This window comes from Gymnogyps californianus, chromosome 12, assembly GCF_018139145.2.
Source record: "Gymnogyps californianus isolate 813 chromosome 12, ASM1813914v2, whole genome shotgun sequence".
Lineage (NCBI taxonomy): Eukaryota > Metazoa > Chordata > Aves > Accipitriformes > Cathartidae > Gymnogyps > Gymnogyps californianus.
Window position 1 is genome coordinate 6,270,990 of NC_059482.1, and position 22,551 is coordinate 6,293,540.

At 40.0% G+C, this 22,551-nt stretch overlaps 1 long non-coding RNA gene across 1 annotated transcript in view; it reads left to right on the forward strand.

Moving 5' to 3' along the window:
- The first annotated feature begins 19,366 nt into the window (after positions 1-19,366).
- The window catches only part of LOC127021103 (uncharacterized), an 85,445-nt gene continuing 82,260 nt past the window's right edge, over positions 19,367-22,551 (forward strand). Inside the window, exon 1 of the long non-coding RNA XR_007767160.1 lies at positions 19,367-19,426. This is a non-coding gene — a long non-coding RNA (uncharacterized LOC127021103). The remainder of the gene's footprint in view (positions 19,427-22,551) is intronic.

Genomic DNA, 22,551 nt, shown 5'->3' on the forward strand with positions numbered 1-22,551 from the left:
TAAAGGCTTATCTCCAGATGAGTTAAAAACGAATGTGTCAGTGCCTGGTTCAGTGGATGACTTGTATGTCTTGCATAGAAGTAAATGAATAATAAATAACTATACCCTGTTGATCAAAGATATTTGTTTAACCTGAGGGCTGCATTATTAAAGACCTCCTTAGGAATGTCAAAGAGGATTTTGCTTATGTTCTTGTACTGTAGGGTCCTGGGCAGTTTTGTCAGTGCTGGACCCACAACTCCAGCATATCAATAAGTAAAGTGTGTAGGCTCGGGGAGTATAACCACAGAGAGACTTGGTCCGGTGGGGCCTGGGGAAGAAGGGATGAGGTGAACCTCAGTGTTCACATTAGGCAAAGGAGATGCTGGATTTCAGGATTCTAGGTTGAACTTTTACTTTGGATGACAGGAATCATTACAGGAACTCACTAAAACCACACACAGCGTTGTCATTATTTTGGATTGTCACTGTGCTTCAGAGCCGTGCTCCAGAAGTTGAGAGGCTGCTCTTTAGAGCAGCTGGGCCTTCATTTTGTCTGGGATCATTTAAATGATATGTCCTGATATAGCAGCTTAAGGGGATGGACAGGAAACTGTGTGACTCTACTGTATTTGAGCTATGTGGGGCAAGTTACCTCAGTCCAGCCAGAAGCATGGACCTTCTGGGGTAAGACTTCTGCTCTTCTGTTGGTGCTCATAGGTCTCAGTGAGGGATTGCAGCTGGCTCACTGTAATTTGTTGTTTGTACCGTTCTGTGGATGCAATCAAATGTGAGCATGAAAGATTTTTGACCAACTAGCTGCTTTATAGGGACAAATGACTCTTGTGCTCACAAATAAGGTGGTCTGAATGCTACCATTTGCACTTATGAAGGATTGTATCAAAAGCCTTTTCAGAGTTGGTCAGATAGGTTATTTATAGATCTTTTTCTTGGATGACCTGATTGATGATATGCAGATGGTCAAGGGGGCATTAGCTTATTCTAAAGCCTTATTGTGTCCAGAGCTGTTTGAAGTCTAGTTGCTTATTTCTCTCTATTAATAGCACCTTTCAGTTTGGGCCTTGGTTGCAGGCTTGGATGTTCTGATAGCTTCGGTTTCTTTATCCCATCTCACCAGGGAGCTGAATGGGACACTTGTTTGACTTTCTGGCATTTAAATGCTGGAAGAAAAGGCACTCCGAGATAGAAAAGATGGGAAACCACCGTATCTGTCCACCTCCAGATCCACCAATAACAGAGCACAAAACTCTGTTTCCATGATTTGGTCCTGTATTGCTGCTGTAGGACTCATTTCCATGTTGAGATGTCCTCTGCAGTTGCAGCTCTGAATCAGAGAGAAATTGCCATGACCTTTCTAGTTCTTGGATTTAATAATGGAAGAAGTGAGGTGTGGAAACATATCGATGGATTACAGCCAAAATAGACTGTTTTCTGAATAGACCTAGACTGCTTAACATTCAGTAAACAGCTTTAATACAGGACAGTAAAAACTGCCTATGCACTTATTACCTTGATATGGTTAACTAGTCAGAGTATAACCACAGAAATATGAGTGCATTTCAATAAACACACAAAATGGCTTCATTTTCAGAGTACAGTAGTTCCCCTAGGTATTCTAAAATCTATTCTTCTGTAGACAAATATTCATTTTCTTTCAGCATTAATTGTAGCATTGTTGCTGATAATGTTTCCTGCATTATACTCAGCTGCCTCATACTGTGGATAAGAGAAATCAGATTGAGAGCAAGAACAGAAAATACTAAGATTGCAGCTGCATCTCCTGGGGAAATTATTGCCATTTCAAATGTCAGTCAGCCTGATTCATTATTAAGGGGGAGCACAAGACACCTCCTGCTTGAAAATTGGTCTGCACAGAAATGGCAGGCTGGTTTTATTGTTACTATCCTGATGATGTAACCTTATCAAAATATGCACAGGTTCTATTTTGTCTCCACTATAAGCATAACCTTTGGTATCCTGGGTAGTGGCTAAATTAATCCACTCCTTCAGAACAATGCGATTTCAAACACGACAAAACCCTCCTGTTGTTAAAGAACATTTATCTGCTTTACTTTCATTTGCATTTTCCATAAATTGAGTAGCAGGAAGTGTGAAACACCTGAAGTTCAAAGTCTCTGGAATGCACAGATGTTGATTTTCATTATAGACTCCAAAGATTGGCTCCTAAGCAACACTGCAGAGATTTTTGTGTAACTTAACCACCTTCCATTGGTGTGCTGGGACTCTGAGAACTCTCCAAAGAGCAATACAGTGGATTCCTGGAGGACTGGGAATGACTAGTGTGCCAGAGTGAGAAGTGAAGTTATTGTCAAGTAACCTTTTGATTATCTGGTAGGATATTTCTTTAGTTTGATTTGGTTTCTTTTTAAAGATAAAGTTGCAAAATATCATAATGCTTTTGTTCTTTTAATACACCTCTGCCCAAAGATGTGTAAGTGTGTTGGCAACTCAAATTGTTGGTTGACCTTCTTTTACTTTGGTATCTATAATGCACAGCAGCATGTGTACTCTGTGCTCCCACATGCCTTTACTTATGCTGCCTGCTCAGATTTTCTCCTCTGACAAAAACAAAAGAATGAAAATGCCTTAATGCACATTCACTGCAATGAGTGCTGGGGTTGTTTCTCTGGGGGTTTAATGAGTATTGCCCTACTAAACATGTTCACACAGCATCTTGTGGCATCTCTGACTACAAATCTATTTGTGAAGCAGACCTGTGGCTGGGTGAACCTGAGTGGGGTATTTCATACTTAGTGTTGTGTAGAGCAGTCTTGGTACTGGTATTTACAAGACTATGTAGCTTTTCTTTTTTACCTCATGGGGAAAGATGCGTGTTTAACCTGTCACTTCATGTCCAAATAATCACACATGGTGCTTCCTGTGAGTACCATCCAACACAGTATTGGCACAAGATTTGCTTCCCTTCAACAAAGGGAAGTCCATGGCTCAAAATTCCCACCCTCCCTTTACCATCTATACCAAAGCAATCAGTGAACCCCATCTTGGCTAAATGCATATAAAAGTGTATATTATTGTTTATTGCCAACTAAGTGGAAAGATTGTCTTGTCATCCTGCAGTTTTGCCTCTTCTGTTTTCCCCTGTGGAAGGAGACATTTAAATTGAAACTTTTGGATCGGAAGTACAGAGGAAATAAAGCAAGTCACCAGTGACACATTTTTGAGCATCTCCATGTGAAGCCTAAGCTGTTTCTGATTGCCCAGCACCTTACATGTAGATCTAATGTGAATGTGGTGTTTGAATTGACTAATAACTTTGTAACAGGGGGAGAAGAAGACAGAACTAAAATCCCACTCATCCTGTGGTACCATTAATCAATATTTCCCAATTTTCCATTCTTCTTTTTATCGGAGACTTCCAAAGGCCAATTTCAAGCAAGATAGATACAGAGCTGCTTTGTCATTAATGGCAGTGTAAAATTGTCGTCTTTACTCCTCTTATCAAACTCATGGCCTCACCTGGAAAAATTCCTGCAGGTGGTTCTGAAGGGTTAACAGAGGCGTGAAATCTCACCTTGCATAAGAAATACATTTTGCTCACTTTGTGACTTCTGTGTGATTTCATGATTGTGAGAATTGACTTTTCCTGTCAGGCATTTAGGCAGTATATGCTGACAGATGTCTGTATCAATCATGGGAGCAGTCTTGAGGATATGACCCATGCACTAAGAGGAGATACAGTCTTGTATTGAATTATAGCCAAGAAGCACTCAACACAATTGTGGCCAGGTCAACTTTGCACTTCACTGATCCTCAGCAGGTCATTCAGGCCAATTTAAGTCTACCCAGACGGCCAGCAATCCCTGGAAACCATTACAGCATACAAGAATTAGTTTATTCTTTAACTCACAAAGCAAGGACAGTATTTCCTTTATTTAGTGTAGCCAGAGTAGAGCTCTATTAAAATTCATAAACATTGGTAGATACATATCTTTAGCTTGAAAAAATGATAAAAATGATAAGTGCCAGCAAGGTTGCGTACTTGTCCTTTTCTTTCAAAACGTTGTCGTGATGATCTTGGTTACCTTGCAATGCTGTGCTGTTAAATCATCCAACAGGGAGTGATGCAACACCAGACATGTGCAGAACCTGCTTGAGTGGCACACAAAATTGCTGCGCTAGTTCGTGGGGATGAGTCAGAGAAGGAAGTCGCTGGAAGAGTGTTGCACAAAGCATAAAGAATCTGAGGTAAAAAATGTGAAGAAGAGTGTTAGGGGTGAGGATGCTGGATCTTTATATACAGATAAAATACTGCTGAAATGCTGATCAAGTGAACATCATTTCAGAGCACATGAAACCTACAATTTACATCAACTAAATGTGAAGAGGGAAAAGAACAAACACAAACCATTATGGAAACAAGTTCAGCCATATTTGTAAAGAAGCAAATCTTGTGATGGCGCGTGCACATATTTTAGTGCATGCTCTGCAGTATAAGAACATTTACTTCTACTTGCAAGTCTGTAATTTGCATATTTGTTCCAAATAATAATTGAAAAAGAGCTAGCTTATGAATTATTTGGCCATCTAGTTTTCTCTGTTGATGACGGTCTGGAATTGGAGGGGCTTCCTGCAATAAAGGTGTAAATGTAGAGGGTATCTAAGGTCAACTATTGCTACAGCTGAATCTCTCAGTTTGGGGCTTTTTGATAAATAGCGTTCCGAAAGGATTCAACTTGTGCTGAGGAAACTCTTTCAATCAACTGATTCAGTGGTGTGCATGCAGCCGGCTGCTGGAGATCCAGTTCAAGCATGCTCTTGCCTGTTGCATATTCCTGTTTCTTGTCTCATTCACATATCAGTTGATTTGCACTAACCTCTAGAGACTGTGCTGACCCGAGCAAAAGTATCATTTGTTTCTCTGCTATCACTTTCTGCAGGGCAAAATCACCTCGTCTTTGATTTTTGTGTTGAGAGGGGTGTTGCTGCGAAGGACTTGTGTTCACCCAGCATGGCAGTTTGCCTGACCGGACCCAGAGCAACATGGACATGGTGGTGAGGAGAGCACTGGCAAGGTTTGCTTCAGAAGAGCCAGAAGACCTCTCCATAGCAATGAAGGGGCTTTGACACCTTTACAAATATTTGAAAAAATACATGACAGCTTAGTTTTTTTCTTCTTTTTCTGAAACAGTGCAAAACAGTCATGAAGGTCGGGGGTCAGTCTTTCCCCTCACACAAGCAGTGAGCAGCATTATTGTTAACAAAATGTTTACAAATGCTTCTTTTTCTGATTGAAGGAAACTGAAGACCAGTATCTTCCAAGTGACATCAAGTAGGAAGTAATCAGTTATGTCTTTACAGTGTTGGAGAGAAATATTGAAATGATCAGGATTATAAAAATCTCCTGAGAAGTTTCTTTGTAAGACAGGTCTATTCTATCAATGCAAAACAGTGTATCAGCTTCTGCAAGACAGGATATTTAAAAGAGTCCTACAAAATGTTAATGCAGTTTTTTAATGTGACTGTGAGAAAACTGAGGCTGGCTTTAATTTCTGCCTGAGAAGGAGGAGATCACAAAGCAAAGAAATTGCTGCATTTCTGGAAAAATGAGCAGCAGTCATTTTCAGAACTTACTGCCAGGTGTTATGAGAACTATCTGGGTCTGAAATATATGTGAATATTGAGTGTATACTCAGCTTACTTTGAAAAGTTGAGGACAGAAGACGAGTCCATTTTTTACAAGCACCTCAGACAGCTGGATGTGCTTTACTTCTACAAAGACGTTACCGGCAACCAGAGCAATTGCAAGAGCAGTGATTCTAACAGTCACAGAAAGGGTCTTTATCTGATTGTTTTCACATCAGGCAAGATTAGGCAAATTAACAAAATGTTTGCAGAAAACTGAAAGAAAAATAATAAAAACTTCCCTGCTTTAGCTTGGTTTTCCAGGCAAGTAGGAGAATACAATGAAGAATTTTTGTTTGCTGGCTCAAAAATCAGAACTGGAAATGAGAAGTTAGGTAATATTCATGGAACAAAAAATATGAACGTTTCTTTCAAAGTTTTAAAAATAATTTCAGTGTGATACACCTGAAAATAATCTGCTTTTGGGAACTAGGGTGTTTGTAGTATGTCAAATAAAATAACTCTCGGATTTTTTTCCTGTGGTCACATTGTTAAAAAGCTTTTAAATTTATGTTGTTTTGGCAAAAAGTATGAAATTGATGAAAAATTACGGCTGACAATGCAAGTTGGAATGAATAACTACAGATATATGTTGATTTTAGCTGTTGATTTTGAATAGCAATAAATCTTGAATTCTACCAGCTCAACTTATGGGAGGCTTTCAGCACAGTCAACCACAAAATGCAGTTGAACCACTCACATAGCATAATTAGAGCAGATGCTGGTATAACATGCAACTGCTGTTCACGCATTATTGTGTGAAAGCCTGCCCTTCCTGTTTATTTGGGGTTTTTTTCTTCCTTCCCTAATACTCACCAAGGCACCTTTCAGAAATGCTCCACTAAAAGCCCGAAAGGACCATGCTATTTTATTCCAGGAGCAGCCCAGAACAGTTTTGTGAGCACATGTATGTGTGTGATCTATTCTGTACAGTGTATTTTAAAAAGGAAAGCAACATTTTTGCTAGTGATGAGGGACATATAACTGGGCAGCATCAGGAACACTGAGAAGCATCATGATTGAATACAGATTGCACTGAGAAATACAGGTTTTATTCCCAGCTTCTAACCTGCGAATGGGCCTGCCATATTGTTGCTTTTCTACTACTCCCCTTCCCAAACTTCTCTGTTTTGACAGGTTAGACTGCAAACTAAGCTGTGCAGGGGGATGGAAGCTCCTTTTCCAGTATCTTGTGAAGCAGAATGGGGACCCAGTCTTGGCTGAAACATCAAGTCAGTACTTGTGTGATACTATAGTCAAGTCAGTACTATATGTGATATAAATAAAAAATAAACAGAATGAACATAAGTCGGGGGGGGTGTCATAAATTCATCTCACTGAATACAAAGTGGGGTGGTTTTTGCTTTTTTTTCTTCTGGATTTGTTGCAAATGGTTTGAAATTAAGCTCTCCAGCTGACAGAAGATCATTCAGCGTTAGCTATTTAAAAACTTTCACTGAAATGGAGTGAAATAAGTTTGTTATTTATGAAGTTCATCTCACAAGCTCCCAATTTGGTGAAAACAGTTTTATTTTGCTTCACATTTAAAACCTGCAAATAGCTGAGTTAATTTAACTAAAATGAGCATTCTCAAGATGACCCGTAAAGGGGAAAAAAAAATCCAACCCAACTGTACTTTAATCTAGAAACCATCAAAGCCTTCTTGACACATGTATTATTGTAGGGCTCAGAAAAAATAAACAGTTTATGTAGAAGATTAAGAGACAGTTTGGATTTTGCTTTTGACATATCTTGTCTCCAAATCTTAGCTGAGGATTTATTAGAACACTATCATGTCAAAGCTACCTCATTTATATGATAACACATCTGTAATGTTTTACAAGTGCAGCAGTCCTCGTTCAGAATGTTGCTTTTTAAGTCCTAAATTACAGTACCTGGAGAGGTATGCATAATTATAGTGCATGTTAGCAAATGATAGGATGCATTTTCCCCTAGGCTCTCTGCATTAATCATCAGCAGAGTGGGTGCAATAAAATCATAATTGCTTCTTCAAAAGTTATAATCTAACTTATACAACTTTAAGTTAGTTGTATGGCAATATGATATCGACTGTCATGTAGCAAGCCCGTTTCCTTCATTTCCTTAAAATTAAGGCAGTGTTGCTCGGTGGTGAACTGTAATTAGCATCATTTTCATTTACAGATTTAGGTTTTAGATCCTGAGTGAGTGCATGATGGTGTAAGCTCCAAGCTTGATGAAACGATGCTGATTTACATGCGCTGAGGGCCTCTGGGCTGATCTCTGCTTATTTGTTAGGCTGCTTGCAGTCAGTTTGGTGGATGATTAACCTCTTCTATCTCCTTAACTAGCAATTGTATCTGAAAAAAAGACCGTGTTAAGGAAAGAAGTTATTTTACATGACAATCCTGTTTAGTATTCTTTTGCTTAAATATTTGTTTCAAGAGAGAAGATTAGCAGGAAGATTTTGCTGCAGAGGGAAGGCTGGGTCCTGCCGCTGCGGCTGTGCCAGGGTGCAGTTTGACACTTCCAGCGGCAGTGAGGACTGCGGGAGGTCTGGCACCCTTCCCTTGCTCCCCATCTGCCTGCTCAGGTAGCTTCCCTGGTGTCAGCACTGATGATGGTTTGACCTCACAGTGATTCAATTCAGAGATTTAAACTGGCAGGGAACTGAATCCCGCCCCCTCTCCTTGGTTGAATAGTTTTGTGCTAGTTCTGCTTCCTGAATTCACTCATTTTCTTGTCAGATGAACGCCAATGACCCTGTGCGAGGCTGTATAATAGGTAAGTGTAGGATGGAATCATTTAAAGATACTTACATTAACTGTCATAAACCCAAGCCTACAATCAAAGATCAAAGCAAACGTTTAATTATTTAGGAAACATCACTGATGTAATCAATACGCTTTACAAAAACAAATGTTTAACTCTAATTCATTGCCTCTTAAGCTGATACATATGCACGCACACATGCATGCATGACATGCATATGTACACACACACGTGTGTGTATATATATATACATGCATATATATACACACATAAAATCAAGTTTTTGTTCTTTGAAGTTTGGCCAACTTTTTAGTGTGGTTGCAACAGCCGTGTATAAAGGCATGTCCACAGGGCCTGTTGCAGGGTATGTGCTCCCGAAGGACTCAGAAGGGTAATGGATGTGATAACAAAGCAAGTTTTTTCACTTTTGCACAATCTTATTCCTTAAGATCAGGTCTGTAAATTAAAATCTAAACCTACATATTGAAGGCTGGATACTGCAAGCGAGGCATTCTGGCTCCAATCCAGTAAAGCACTTAAATATGTGTTTTAAAATTAGGTGCATGTCTTGTTATGGTATGACTTCAAAGGGACTTCTTTTGCTTAAAATTAAGCACATGCTTAAACACTAAGTTATATATTTGAATGAACTGTATACAAATGGCTGAGCCACTGCCGGAGAGCTCAGCACCTTGTTTCTTCACTGAGCAAATATAATCATAAAGAAAAGACAAAAAACAAAACAGAAGCCTCCGCCTTTTCTAAATAGTGTTTCCGTTGTTGTTTTGTGCCTAATTTGCACAGAAGCATAGAAGCTCACACTTCTTTCCAGACCTTTCAACACGTGGAGGAACGTGCTCAATGTGATAGGAGTTGTAACATCGAGGTCAGTGGAGGGGCTCCCTTCTCATTGCTGCTCTCAGCGCTAGCAGTCTCCTGCTGAATGCCTCGTTTACAGCCTGTTCTTTTGCCGTGGACAGAGAAAATCGAGGCTGTGGCAATTCTTCCCAATATCCAGAGAGGCAGTTGGTGTGTAAATGTTTATCCCCAAGTTGCAAGGCACATGCACGTTATGCTCAACCACTGCTTACATCCAGTTTTGCCCTTCTGTGATTCTGGTTTTATTAGCATGGCAATTACGTACTTTAATACTTGATTTGCATGAGATGAAGCTGCACACTTGTAAAATGCATACTGTTGCTAAACGACATCATACCTTAAAAGGGTTTAGAAGCATCCAAAAATAATGTTTCACACCAGTTGAAATATTTGCTGAAATGCAGAAAATTGGAAAAGTTACTTTCCATGGTTCACTGTCTTGTTCAGTTTTTGAAGGAAACCATCCTTAAAGATACAAGGCTTTCCACCTTTTGTGCCAGAAATACAAAATACAATAAATAGAAAGCACAGTAATATCCTACTAATCAAGGTATCTTCACTTAATTTTTTAAGGCTTTTAAGTCTCTTGGAGACCTGATTTTTGTTTCGCTCTTTGACTTGCTGGTGTTAATAACCAGTGCTGTTAAGCAACCAAATCTCTGAAAGTTAAAAATAGTCTTTTGTTAGCTAAAATGTACCATACAGTTGTGCGTTTAAGTACCATGTGCAGTTTGGGGAAAACTAATCTTAAAAAAAATGTTGACATCATTTTTGTAGACTGTAAAATTAGTCTTAAATTATTCTAAAATGCACCCCAAGTCACAGCAAGCTGCTGTGTATCAGGGCACACTGCCTCCTCCAAAATCATGCTTATCTTTAAATTTTCCTTTCATAAACAGTTGGCAAATATGACATCAATTTCAGCTATAATGACCACATTTAATTTTCATTTTAAATTTATTCTGTTACTATATATTGGTATCCTGGTTGATGCCAAGTCAGCCAGCCACAGGTCTGTTTTTCATTTAGGCATTGAACTTCTTTAGGTTAGACATGCTCAAGAGTCCTGGTTTAATGCATAACCCTAATTATAACTTAGAATTAAGCTACTGCTGACTGCAGCATTTTAGGCAGGGGAATCAAAGAATGTATCTAATGAAAAAAACACAACTCCACCCCTCACTGGTGCCTTATCTTTATACATTTTTTCATGTTACATTTTTTTTTAGACTGAGTGCATAATACAGCTATAAAACAGCAGTTTAGATAATATAGTCAGCCTGTCAGTTTATATATGTCTACTCTGAGCTTAAGGGTTTTCTCTTTACTTTGAATTGGGCCTCACTTCTTATTAAAATGCTACAAGCTTTTAAGAAATCGTAGTATCACAGACCAGTGATAGCTCAACATACTAATATATCATTATGTTGGACTTATATCTGTGCACTATAAAATTGCATTACTGTTTAAGCTGGTTGAAATATTTTTGCAAAATGTTTGGTTTTGGATGAGAAATGCCTTTTCAACCATATAGAACTTCGATGAGGAAATTCCTAGACTGTTCTGATAAAAATGGCTTTGTTTTTTTTATGGCAAAACTTTAAGAATCCAATTCAGAACAGTGTTCAATGAAGATAAAAATATTGGGTTTTCCCCACATTTTTCCAGAAAGTGAAATATTTTTAAGGTCATTGTGGTCACTTCAAACTTGTCTGAATTTCATGTATTGGATTGAATTGTTGGTAATTCAATGGACAGAAAAGGTGGAGTGGTATCATCTGGGTCTTTACTCCCAGAACAAATCTGTTTGTATTAATAGAAGCAGGTTTTTAGAGGGGGGGATGATTAATTCAGAACTGATGAGCCATGCTGCATGGGTCAGAAGGAAATATGGCCTGGGGAGATGCCACAGTCCTGAAAAGTAAGATCATGAAGAAGACTGATGAGCTGGGAGGAGCATCATGCTCCAGCGGGACTCCAGGACAGTGTTACTAAAGCTTGAGTGAATAGCTGACATCAGAGCAGCACCACACAGGGACACCCTGTATTAATTTGCACAAAGCCATAACTTTCAGTATGAGATGGAGAGCAAGTGAAAGTCGTTGCAAGGTACTTTTGTACACCAGCTTCTCTGCTCTCCCTTTTCTTATGGTGCCTGTGTGCTGCCAAGGGGCCAGGGAATCGCTCTCCCGCTCTCCAGGGACACTTGCAGACACTGCACCTAATTCTGCTCATTTTCACTGGCTTCACACGAGGGTGACACCTCCGTTTCCTTAGAATTAATCCAGATATATGCTGGGCTGTGTGGTTGGAGATGACGATCCTTTGCCACTGAAATATGAGACTATGTGTTTTCTTTCCTATAATGGTTCTTAAGCTTGACTGCTGTCTGTAGGAGGCTAGTCAGTAAGAGTTATACGCTGTGTGATAAAATACTAATGTTTTTCTTCTTCGGGAACAGAAAAATGAAAAAATTCTGGGTTTGTACTAACATTCCACTTGTTCTGCGTGGGCATTCAGCTGTACTGCCAGGAGGTGGTAACGCTTACAGTCTTGGTGTAAATGAAAGCAGACAGAAGCAATGGAGAAACAGGCTGCGCAAGCCTCGGGGCTTGTCCACGCACAATAGTAGCATCAGTTCAGCTGCAAAATCCATTTAGCTAAACCAGTGTATGTCTCTGATTGGACACACTTAAATTGGTTTATAACCAGCTTACATCAAATTAGTTTAAATCAGGAAGTTACCATAATAGCTGCATCAACCAGTAGTTGTCTAATTTTTGTATAAGATGGTTGCAAACCAGTAGCCTTTCCTCCACGCAGGCTTTTGCACTGCTTTAGATCAATTTAAAAGCTTAAACCAGTGCAACTTTTGTATGTAGGCCAGCCCTAAAGCCCAAAGTTTGTGTGAGCCGGGACAGGGAATGCACGGGGGCTCTGTGATGACTGTGTGCTGCAGCACATTTGCTTGAAGCTAGTGGAAAAGAAGACGACAGACACTTTAAAGCAAGAATGGGACACAAGGCACTAATTTTCCAAAACGGTTTATTGCTCTATATGGTGGAAAAATATGAGGTAAAGAAGTTCTGAACTCCTAGCTGTGACCCAGGGGTTTTAATGAGCCGCGTTCACAAGCACAGAGAGGTCGAAGACAAGCTTTCCAAGAGCTGCCCCGAGCCAGCATGGTTTGTGTTTCACTGTGCAAGCTGGAGCAGCCTTGAGCCTCCTCTAGGTTTAATCAAAGGATAATGACACCCAGCAGGCAGCGAGGGTGGTGAGACATGTTCCATCTCTCGAGCTGCTCAGGATGGAGCTGGAACCAGAAATGTTGCTTTTAATGTATGTTAATGGCGGTTCAGAGGTGTTTTGGAAAGGCAAGACCCTCTGGACAGCAAAGACAGGCGGCTTGAAAGCGTGACATTGTGGAAACGAAGGGAACAGGAGAATGACACCGCAAGAGGGGTTATCTCAACGTTTCTGCAACTAAAAATGGTCTAAATTGTTTTCCAGAATGAGCTTTTGCAGAGCAGAGAGAAAGCCTCTGATTTCAAGGGTTCCTAAAATACTTTTGGAATGAAACTCTCTGAAATGTTCTGTGGGTGTTGATCGCTGGAGTGCTCAGTAGTACTCGAGCTCTGAGTTCACACCATTAAAGCTTTGTCGACAGTACTGAAAGCAGTCCTCTAACACACTGAAGCAAGCTCAAGAGGCTGTATTTATGTTCTCAGGCTGACTTTAGGGCTGTTGCTGGCAAGCTGTCAATAAAAGAACTTATTAGGCAGGGAGACAGCTTGGAATGGAGAGTTGTTTAAGCAGCTCACTTATGAATGGGACACAAGGGTGAACAGAATGAACTTTTTGCTTGTTTAGTAAACGGCAATACAACGGAGCGTTTTTATCAAGGTAACTCTGTTCTGGATGCCCAGCAGTAAATGTGCCAGATAACTTTTTCCTGAGAAATACGCCTTCTCCAGTTCTGCAAGTATATCTGGTAGAAACTATTTTATCCTTTAAGAAATAGAAGATAAAATTGGTTTTCTGTTCTACCCTCTTACTTTTTTTGAATGTGTGGAAGAGCAAGGCAGTACTGTTTTCTCAGCAATAGAAAGTGTAACGATGTATTTCCCCTGAGTGAGGCTTCTGGATATTTTCATATTTCATAAAAGTGGGTTGAGATGCTGTGGTGAGGAGTATTGTACCCACCAGATAATCCTACTGGACTTGAGAGCAATGCGTTTTGGAATAATACTTGTCTTAAAGGGCAACTTGCAGAGGAATAGAAATAGCTGTGAGAAACAGCGCAAATCTGATGTCCAAAGGAAGAGCAGTGCTTGGAGAAAGGAGCAGTCTGCTTTTGTAAGAAATATATTTCTTACAGTATGCAAACCATCCTTAAAGACTGAAGTGATCCAAGTGAAAACCATGTGAAAGGGAAAATGAGTAGAAAATGAACGGACCCGTAAGGGATCTGACTGAAAACTAAATCACAATTGGTGGGAATCTTTCCTTCACTCCAGGTGGTTATGTGTTGGGCTAAGAGGAACTTGTGATAAAACAAAGATGAGGAACTGGCTCACCATTTTTCACATTGTGGCTCAAACCCGGGGTATAGCTACAGCACCTGATATACGGTGGTACTCCATTTATAAGAGATGGATGGCTTTCCAAAAGCCCACTTAATGTAAATTTTAGTCAGCCCACAGCTCTGAGAAGGACAGCAGATCTGATTATAGACATACAGTTTCTGGATCACAGTTGTGGTGATTTGTTTTGTTTCAGATTTCGCTAACACCAGTGGGGAGTCAACCCTCCTCGGTTCATACTAGGAATGGTCTTGGCCCTTTTTGTTTGCAGCAGGAGGGCTCATTGCCAACATGTAGTTCTAAAGTCACATTTTCACTTGCATTCTGGGCAATACCTCCCACATTTTGGACTCTGCAGTACTCAGTGTAAATGGTTCCTTAGAGCTACTTTGGCAGCCAAAAAGAGCAATATTGTATTTAATTTCTGGCACTGCCACTTGCTGAATTGTCGACACAGCTGTAGCAGACCTCCAGGTCTGGATATATCTGGCTAAAGCAGAAGATCACTACGTTTCCTGATTGGACTCCATGTAATCCATGCCACTCAAGATCTGATCTGGGGCAGCCAAGCAGAAATGTAACTCCTTTCTGCCAAAGGCATTTCGGCAATGAATTCAACATTGTTCTGGAGGAAAGGGAGGACAGAGGTGAATTCCTGGAGACGTTAGCCTTTGGAAGGCTTGATATCTTCTTCCAGTAGGGTCTACCAGGAAGGTCTGCTGTGTATAAGCCAAAGCTTTATTTTTTTACACCACCATCTGCAACTTTTGAGGAACAAAACCATCCCTGCCCCCAGCAGCACATTTCTCGTTCCCCCTTGGGGCAGACACTAGTGTTCATGTGGCTGGGTAGTGTGATATATCAGAGGACTGATGTGGCTGAGATCTAATTGTGGATTTTTTAATTTTTTTTTTTTTTTACTGTGTACAAAGGTAGTGGTGTGAACATGTTGGAGGCCTGGGAACCACTTGTTTCAGCAGCAGTAACCCTTATTCACCTTGACTTGGATCATATCCCTACCACAACATTAATAACCTAGCACACTCAAAGAAAGAAAGAAAGTAATATGAAAAAGTACAGGGCATGTTTGCTATCAAGCTTCAACTTTTGCTTTCCTAGTGGTGCCACCATAGTAGTAGATCTGATTTGTGTCCAAAATGAGCATTTAAGAATTCATCTTCCAGGCAAAAAGGGCCACAGCTTTCAAGAGGATTTTCTGCCCCTATAAGCCATCCAGGATAATTTATGCTGGTCCTCAGTAAATTCAACCAGACATGAGAAATCCCCTGAACACGGGAGTCTCCAGGAAGAATGTCTCCCTTGGCTTAGCTTGGCATGGATGGTGGCAGGCACTGTAATATACTGATGCTGACACTGACAAAAGTTCCTTAGAAGCCCGCTTTAAACTACAGTGCAGCACATGCAAGAAAATTGTTGCTGGTTTAAAAAACACTGCACTGTTGGCAGTGGAAAAAAATGGGTCCAAGTGAGTTAAGCTCCATCATCTTGCTGCGATAAAGGAAAAAGATGGAGCTCCATTCCATGCTGGGCTCCATTTCATACAACATCCAAATGCCTCTAGTTTCCCAGAGCGAACTCTCTCGCAGGGTAAAGTACCCTTCAAGATCAAGCCAAGCCGTCACAGGAAGGTGTTGGTGGGGTTGCAAATGCGTAGTCACCACGGCACGGTGATTTGGGGCAGCAAAGCTATTGGAGCTGAAGTGTGCTGGAAATAGAGCAATGATCTACGTGGGGCCACCTATCTGACATCTGAGAGGAACAAGCATGCTGAAAGAGTCCAGCAAGCCAGCTTGCTTTTACGGGAGATTATTTTTCCCTTTGGACCAAACTATGGTGTATTAAAGTTTCTCTTTACTGTATCAAGAATTGACACCGACACTGACTGTAGATTGCACTGAAGAACACCCTCGGCCTCATGAATCATCTGCTGTAATTCTTCAGGAATGAACAAGCAAGAGAGGTACTGCAAGAAACGGGCATTTCTTGTGCTGTTCCCATGCTTCCCGGCATACTCTGCCATGTGAATCTGCCCTCCCGAAATCCATAAAACCCGCAAGCAGGCTCTCAGACATTTAATTTGAAAGATCTCTGTTTAAATCGTTTTTGACTTGTGCCAGGGCAAGCCTGTCCTCCAGTTAATTATGTTCTAAGCACATAGAGAGCTAGTGAAAACAGTCACTTCATAACCATTTTCTTTTTGTAAACTCAGAGTACTTAGATCTGCATCATTTAATCATAATAGAGCCATATGCATGCAGCTTAACTTTTCTGGAAACCAAAATTAGCTAGAAGATGTTTTGGCCTATTCCTGAAATGCTTGTGTATGGGGAAAAGTGCTTTGAGCGCTCCAAATGGGTACAAGCTCCCAGACCTTGTAGGAGTGGAGAAAAGTTCATGTCAGGAGTGCTCCCCACCTCTGCACTGGCTGCACTGCAACAAATACATCCTCGATGCAATTTTAAAGTAAAGTTTACTGCCTGGTGGGGCTGTTAACTAGCACAAAGAAGCTAAAAGAGAGACTAAGCTGCTGGATGTAGGGCAAAGATTAATCTCATTTTGGGGCAGTTTTAGGGGTGTGATTACCTGGTCCACAGAAAGTTATTGTAGTTATTTCAACATGACTCTAAAATAGAGCAGAGGAACATTTCTTTCTTAGATATTTACATATTTTGCAGATATTTGAAAAAATATAATAGCCTTAATGAAATTCAAACCTATTTACCTAACTAGGCAGTGCTTTAATTTGCATGTCAGTTTAGATATATCTCTGGGTACCTTGAAAACTCTGGATAAGGCACATGCTCAAGTCATTGTCTTAAAAATGATTAGTGAACAGCCACAGAAATGATTACATCCAGAGGAGATCGCTGTAGCACACCCACCAGAAGCTCTAGGGCTTGGTGCTGAGCTTGCAGTTGTGTTTTGCCAGCGGGACTTTGCGGCAGTCACAGCAGCTTTATTCCAGTGGGAGTAGTGCCTGAGTCAATCCAGCATCTTCTGGTGCTCTTTGATACCCAGCTGTGCTTCTCTGCCAAAATCCCAACTGATGTAGAGAGAGGATGGTGAAACCATAGGGCATTCCAAAAAGTTCCTAAAAAGCTTTGGATAAGCTTAAGGAAACGGTGTAATCATCTCCTGATAGATATCTTGCTACTACCCCACTTTCCTGTATTAAAGCTGTCAAAACTTGCTGAGAAAACTTTTAAGAGAATTTACCAATATGGCTTTAGTTTCAAAATACTAGTTACTAACAGGGCGGATACTCTGAGTGTTACAGGGATGAAACTATTAATTAAAGGTCGCTTCCAGAACTCTCTGTGGCTACAGAATTGCAACACAAATTTGCAGAGGAAATAAACATCGTAGGCTGCAGCCCATCTTGCAGCCAGCTGTTGGCCACCAGCTGAATACTCCCTCGCAGGGATAATGTGGAACATACCTTGGTAAGATTAAAAGGCATATTTTTGGGATCCCCTCATTTGGGTTGGATTCTACTAATTTTTACAGTAATTCTTTGCCCAGCTCTCGGTTCAAGAGACTTAATAAATTTTCCTCTGGCCACTGTGGCTTTTTGTCATCCAAACAGCCTCCAGCCTGCTAGGCTGAGCTGGTCCTGCCAGAAGCAGGGATTCCTGTCTGGTGCCAGTCGCACACAGGTCCGGCACAGGGGATCAGTGACAACCGAGGCTCCTTTAAATGCAGAAGGGAAACGAAGTGCATGGAGGACAGGAGGATGATGAGGGAGAGGAATATGGTGAGAAAGGAAAGGAGAGTAAAGCCGGGGAAGTGAAGCTGGTTGCAAATGCATTTATCCCTTCTCAGGAAGCTCATTCTAGAAGCAGCTCCAGAAGGTAGTGCTGGTAACTGATGCTACCTGGTCTAGGTCTAACTTGCTGTCATGCTGACACATATCAGGAAATCAAACCCCCTCTCTCTTGCCAGTGCTCCTGAATATTGATTCCTAATTCCACAACCTGGCCATTATTTGAAACTAAAGCTTGCCACAAAGGAGAGTGTTAAAACACAGGTCAAGGACAAGCTTGCCCTCCATGCCTGCAGCAACTTACCGAGTGCTTTGTGAAAGCCATTTTGCCGTGAATGGATAGGGGGAAAAAAAAAGTATATTCAGCATGAATAAAACATGACAGTGATGTGCTAGCAAACTGTGATCTATTTTGACTATGATAACAGTGTAAACCTCAATGGGTGAGGACAAGACCACAGTGCACTGAAACCATGAAGTCAGCTTAACGTGACCATGGTCCACTTGAACTTCTCTGTTACTCCTGCCAGTTCCCCGCAATGTGCTGTGACTGTGATGTGCATCCAGTGAGAGTGAAGTGACACATAAGCATGGCATGACAGCAATGCCAGAAAAGATTTGGTGCTTGCTGTTTGTGGCCAGTTAGCCATGTGAATGCAAAATGTATGGGGCAGTTTGTAAAGAGCTGGTAGTAATCGTTTGTATGAATGATTTTGACTGAAGAGCATTTGGGTTTGAATGTATAATACAGATTCCTCCTGTAGCAAGCCTCGATAGATGTTCAGTTACCACAGCTGTTGGCTGGAAGATTCACCTTATTTTAAGCGCTTTCTGATATTTGATGCTGTCCTTTTTTGTCTTCACTTAATACAGTGACAGATTATTAACTGAGATACGTATGAAGATCGATATAATATAAAGATCAACATGTCCTTGAGTTTAGTGCACATAATTTTATAGGGAAGTGTTTTTTCCCCTCTCCATTTGGCTTGATTATTCAAGAGTTCTTTAACCACTACAACAGAATCCTTTTCAGAAGAGCATTTTTCTTTCACCCTAGTTGCTATGAGAACATGAATCATCTCTTTAGCACAATAGCAACAACTGTAGTGCTTAAGTGCATCCACTGATTTTTTACTGTTTGTTCTTTGCTCTCAACAAGATAAGCTGTTGTTATTTCTTTCTTCTTGAACAAGCATAACATGATTGCTGAAGTAGTAGGAATAATTGGACCAAATAGTGAGGCGGTTAATGTAAACAGAAAGAATTTATCTCTTTCAAGTACAGTAAATTGTCCTCCAAAAATATGGAAATCTTGTCTATTTCTTGTTGTACCCTAGAGCAAATTTTGTTGAGTTTGTTGTCACATCATTATTTTCGGACTCTGTGAAATTGCTAATGAGGAACAGGCTGCTTTCATTGGAACAGTTGTGTGTGTTTAAGGCTGTGATGAGATGTGTATAGACCGGGGCTAAATCACTGGCACAAGGAAGGTTAACGTTCTCCTTGAACTAAACGTCTACCACAGGTGTCAGTGATCACCAAAACTGTTGCTCGGAGCCCGGTTGTGGGAGGGTGGCGCTGGCTTCAGCTGCAGTGAGTTAGTTTCTGCGAGAGAGGGTATAAACCGTGTAATCGGTTGTGTGAGGCTCTTTTAGCTGTGATGGGAGTGAGTTCTGCAGTGGAGGAAGATGGTATCAAGAACTATTTTGCTTGGTCATTAAGACCCTGAGCTGTTGCCTTAGATGACCTGCTTTTGGGAATTGTAAGCATGTTTTTAAATTTCTTAAATAACCAGTAAAATTAGTTATTCTCTCTGACAGAGGAGGGATTTTTGGGTGTACTTTGTATATTCATTTTCAGGCTACTCTTTTGTTTGCTCTGTACCCACTGCTAAAGGCAGTATTTTCACAACATTAGGTCTGCTTGAGTAAAATGGTTTCTCTGGAGAAGGATCCTTGAAAAACAAAGGTTGGTGGACTTATTTGACAGTCTCTTGGTGTTTGCTAACCTTTGCCTACCTTCCTAAAGCCTTCCTTCAAACTTCCTAATCTTTAACTCCTAAGATGGTTGTGGAAATCAATGTTGTTTGTAGATGAGAAAGATGGGTATCTGTGTCAAGTGGAAATGAAATGTGTTCTAGATGGGATGAGACAAGAGGTTGTGAGAAGTTTGTGAAAGCACTTAAATGTTGGAGGCTAGTGGCTCTTGCTAGGACTTATGTGCCTGACTTAAGAAAGAAGCTTCTATTCCATCCTCGTTTGGCACCTGTGGTTCATATAATCTATAGCCCCTTTTAAAGATGGGAATAAATGCTATGCAGATGTGTCTAGACAGGTGAGATATGGCTAATGATCAGCTGAGACAATTTTCCCAACAGCATCTTAGATTTTAATTATTTATAGATCTATAAGCATGTACTATGCACTTCTGTAGCACAGGTGAATTAGAATGGAAAACCATGAAAGCTTATATTCAACCAGTGTTTTCAATAGTATCAAATTATTATGCCAATAAAACATGTAAAATCTCTTCAAGATCAAACAGGCATTTGATGTGCTGATTCTGATCTGGAAGAAAAAAAAAAAAAAGAGTGATTGTTATCTGGTACTTGTAGCTTTGAATAGATAAAAGCAATGGCCCAGACCTTGGCTAAAGTAAATTAATACAACTCCATTGACTTCAGGGAAACAATGTGGATTTATACCAAGTGATGGATCTGTTTTTACTGCTTGATAAAAATCTAGAGGTTAGGCTTCTTCATCAATTCTTGTCTAAGAACTAAAGAAGGAAAAGATAATGGGGCTACAAGTAGGGATATGATTCAGTATTATTCTGATCTTAAACTTCTAACCTCAGGGGAAAGAGGTCTGAATACTTGGCATGGATCTTCCTTAAGTTTGATGAACTGCTTTACCATTGTATTTAATTGTTTGCAGCTAGTATTATATTGAGCTAAACTAAGATTATATGCAATTAAGCAAAAGAGGAGTATTGCATTGACTGTTGTTTAGAGTGCCTCATTAATTTGTATTATGTTGTTAATGTAGGGTAATCCACCAGCATTATTTAAACATAAAAATACTTAGGTAATCTGGTAGACCACACTAAGCTTCTAATCACTCTTTTTGGATACTTTCTGAAAATAACTAGGACCTCACTAAGCTATTTTTATATGTCATGTTTTCCTATTTGAAAAAAAAGAAATCTTGAGGCTCCTATTGCCTCAACAACAAGAAGACAGCAGAAGCTCTAATGCAGAGGCAAGCAGTGATATGAATAGAAATGAAACCTTAAAATATATATTAAGAAATAACCTGTATGTGGTAGTAAAACCAATTTCTTGGAGTTAACTAGATTTTGAGGCTTAATCATAATTTGTGAAAGTTGACCTCAAGTATGGAATCATGATGAAATTTATAGATAATCTAGTGAAATCTGACACTGTTACTCTTGACTGATTATGAATCAGAATTTACTGTCAGGGATATGTGTGTTTTGTTCTTGGATTTAGTGAAAACTAGGTTTTGGGAAATAAGTATATTGCTTTGAGTGTGGGCCTTGTTATGTCTCATCAAAATGAACAGTAAAACTCCAGCTAGTTTCCAAGGAAGTGGGACTGATCTTGATTGTCCTCTTTGCAGGCAAATTCCTTGGGGCAGGTCACATTTTATGCAGTTATATGGAAATTTATGTTAGTAACTTGTAGGCAAAGACTGTTTCACAAAGCTGTGATAACCTTTCCTTACAGCAAATGAAGATCTGTGATTGACTGCTACAAAACATATTTTAAGAAAATTGTGAAATCCTGCGGCCACTTCATTTTATAAATACATAGCATCTCCCATAATTTAAGATCTATTTTCAAAAAAATCTATTTAAAATTAGCCATTAAGAATGTTGTTTTAGGCCTAAACCTTATTTGAGTGGATATTAACTACCAGTGATGACCAATTTTTTTCAATAATTATGTTTTAAATTATGGCCATATTATGACTTATCTAATGTGTAGTTTATATGTCTGGATCATTAGTAAAACAAATATCTTAACACTTGTTTGAAATCTTAAATGCAATCTAGAAATATTGTTATTTAACCTACTTTTCAGTTAATATTATTTCCTTATGTTTGAATGCTATTACCCATTCCTGAGGTCTGATGCAAAGACCTTTAATCCAAGGAGTGGCTTCAGTAGCAGTGGGTCTTGGACTGAGATGTGGTTGTTTCTAGGTCCTTAGTGTCCCCCCATGCAAATCGATGGGAAATACCCCACTGACGCAAGAACAAGTTCCTAAGATTGCAGGGCTGTTGGAGCCTTCAGGACACAGGTTCAAGCTCCAAGATATGTGGTTTGAACCTGCTTTTCCCTGGGAGGCTTGCTTGGTTTTTTAAATACTTTGCAAGAAAGCGAAAGGTGGAGAGTGGCATCTCTTTACTTCCTGACTCTGTAGTGCTTTTGCCAGTAGGTGCAACCGCTGGATTCACAGAGCGCAGCACTCCAACCATGTGAGATTGCAGAAGCATCTTCTCCGGTCCTTCAGATGCCTACGCACAATGAGTTCATTGCACGTGGCTCTCGTGTGATATCACTGAGCAAGCGAGATGTAAAATGTCTTAAAGGCTCCAACTGTTACAAAAATAAATCTTGCTGATTCTGATTCAAGTGAAACATAAAAATTAATGTAAACTCACTATCAGCAGGATCTTAATTTGATTTTTCTTTATTTTTTCTTTCAAACTTTTTAAAGATGTGTTAATCTTTAAAATCTCCACATAATAATAGAGAACTGGTTTTCCCACCCCTTGTACACAGCATCATCAAGACATAAAATATGTTTCTGGCCATCTGAGTATAATAATGAGGCAGCTGTACAGCTCGCTTTGGTTGTT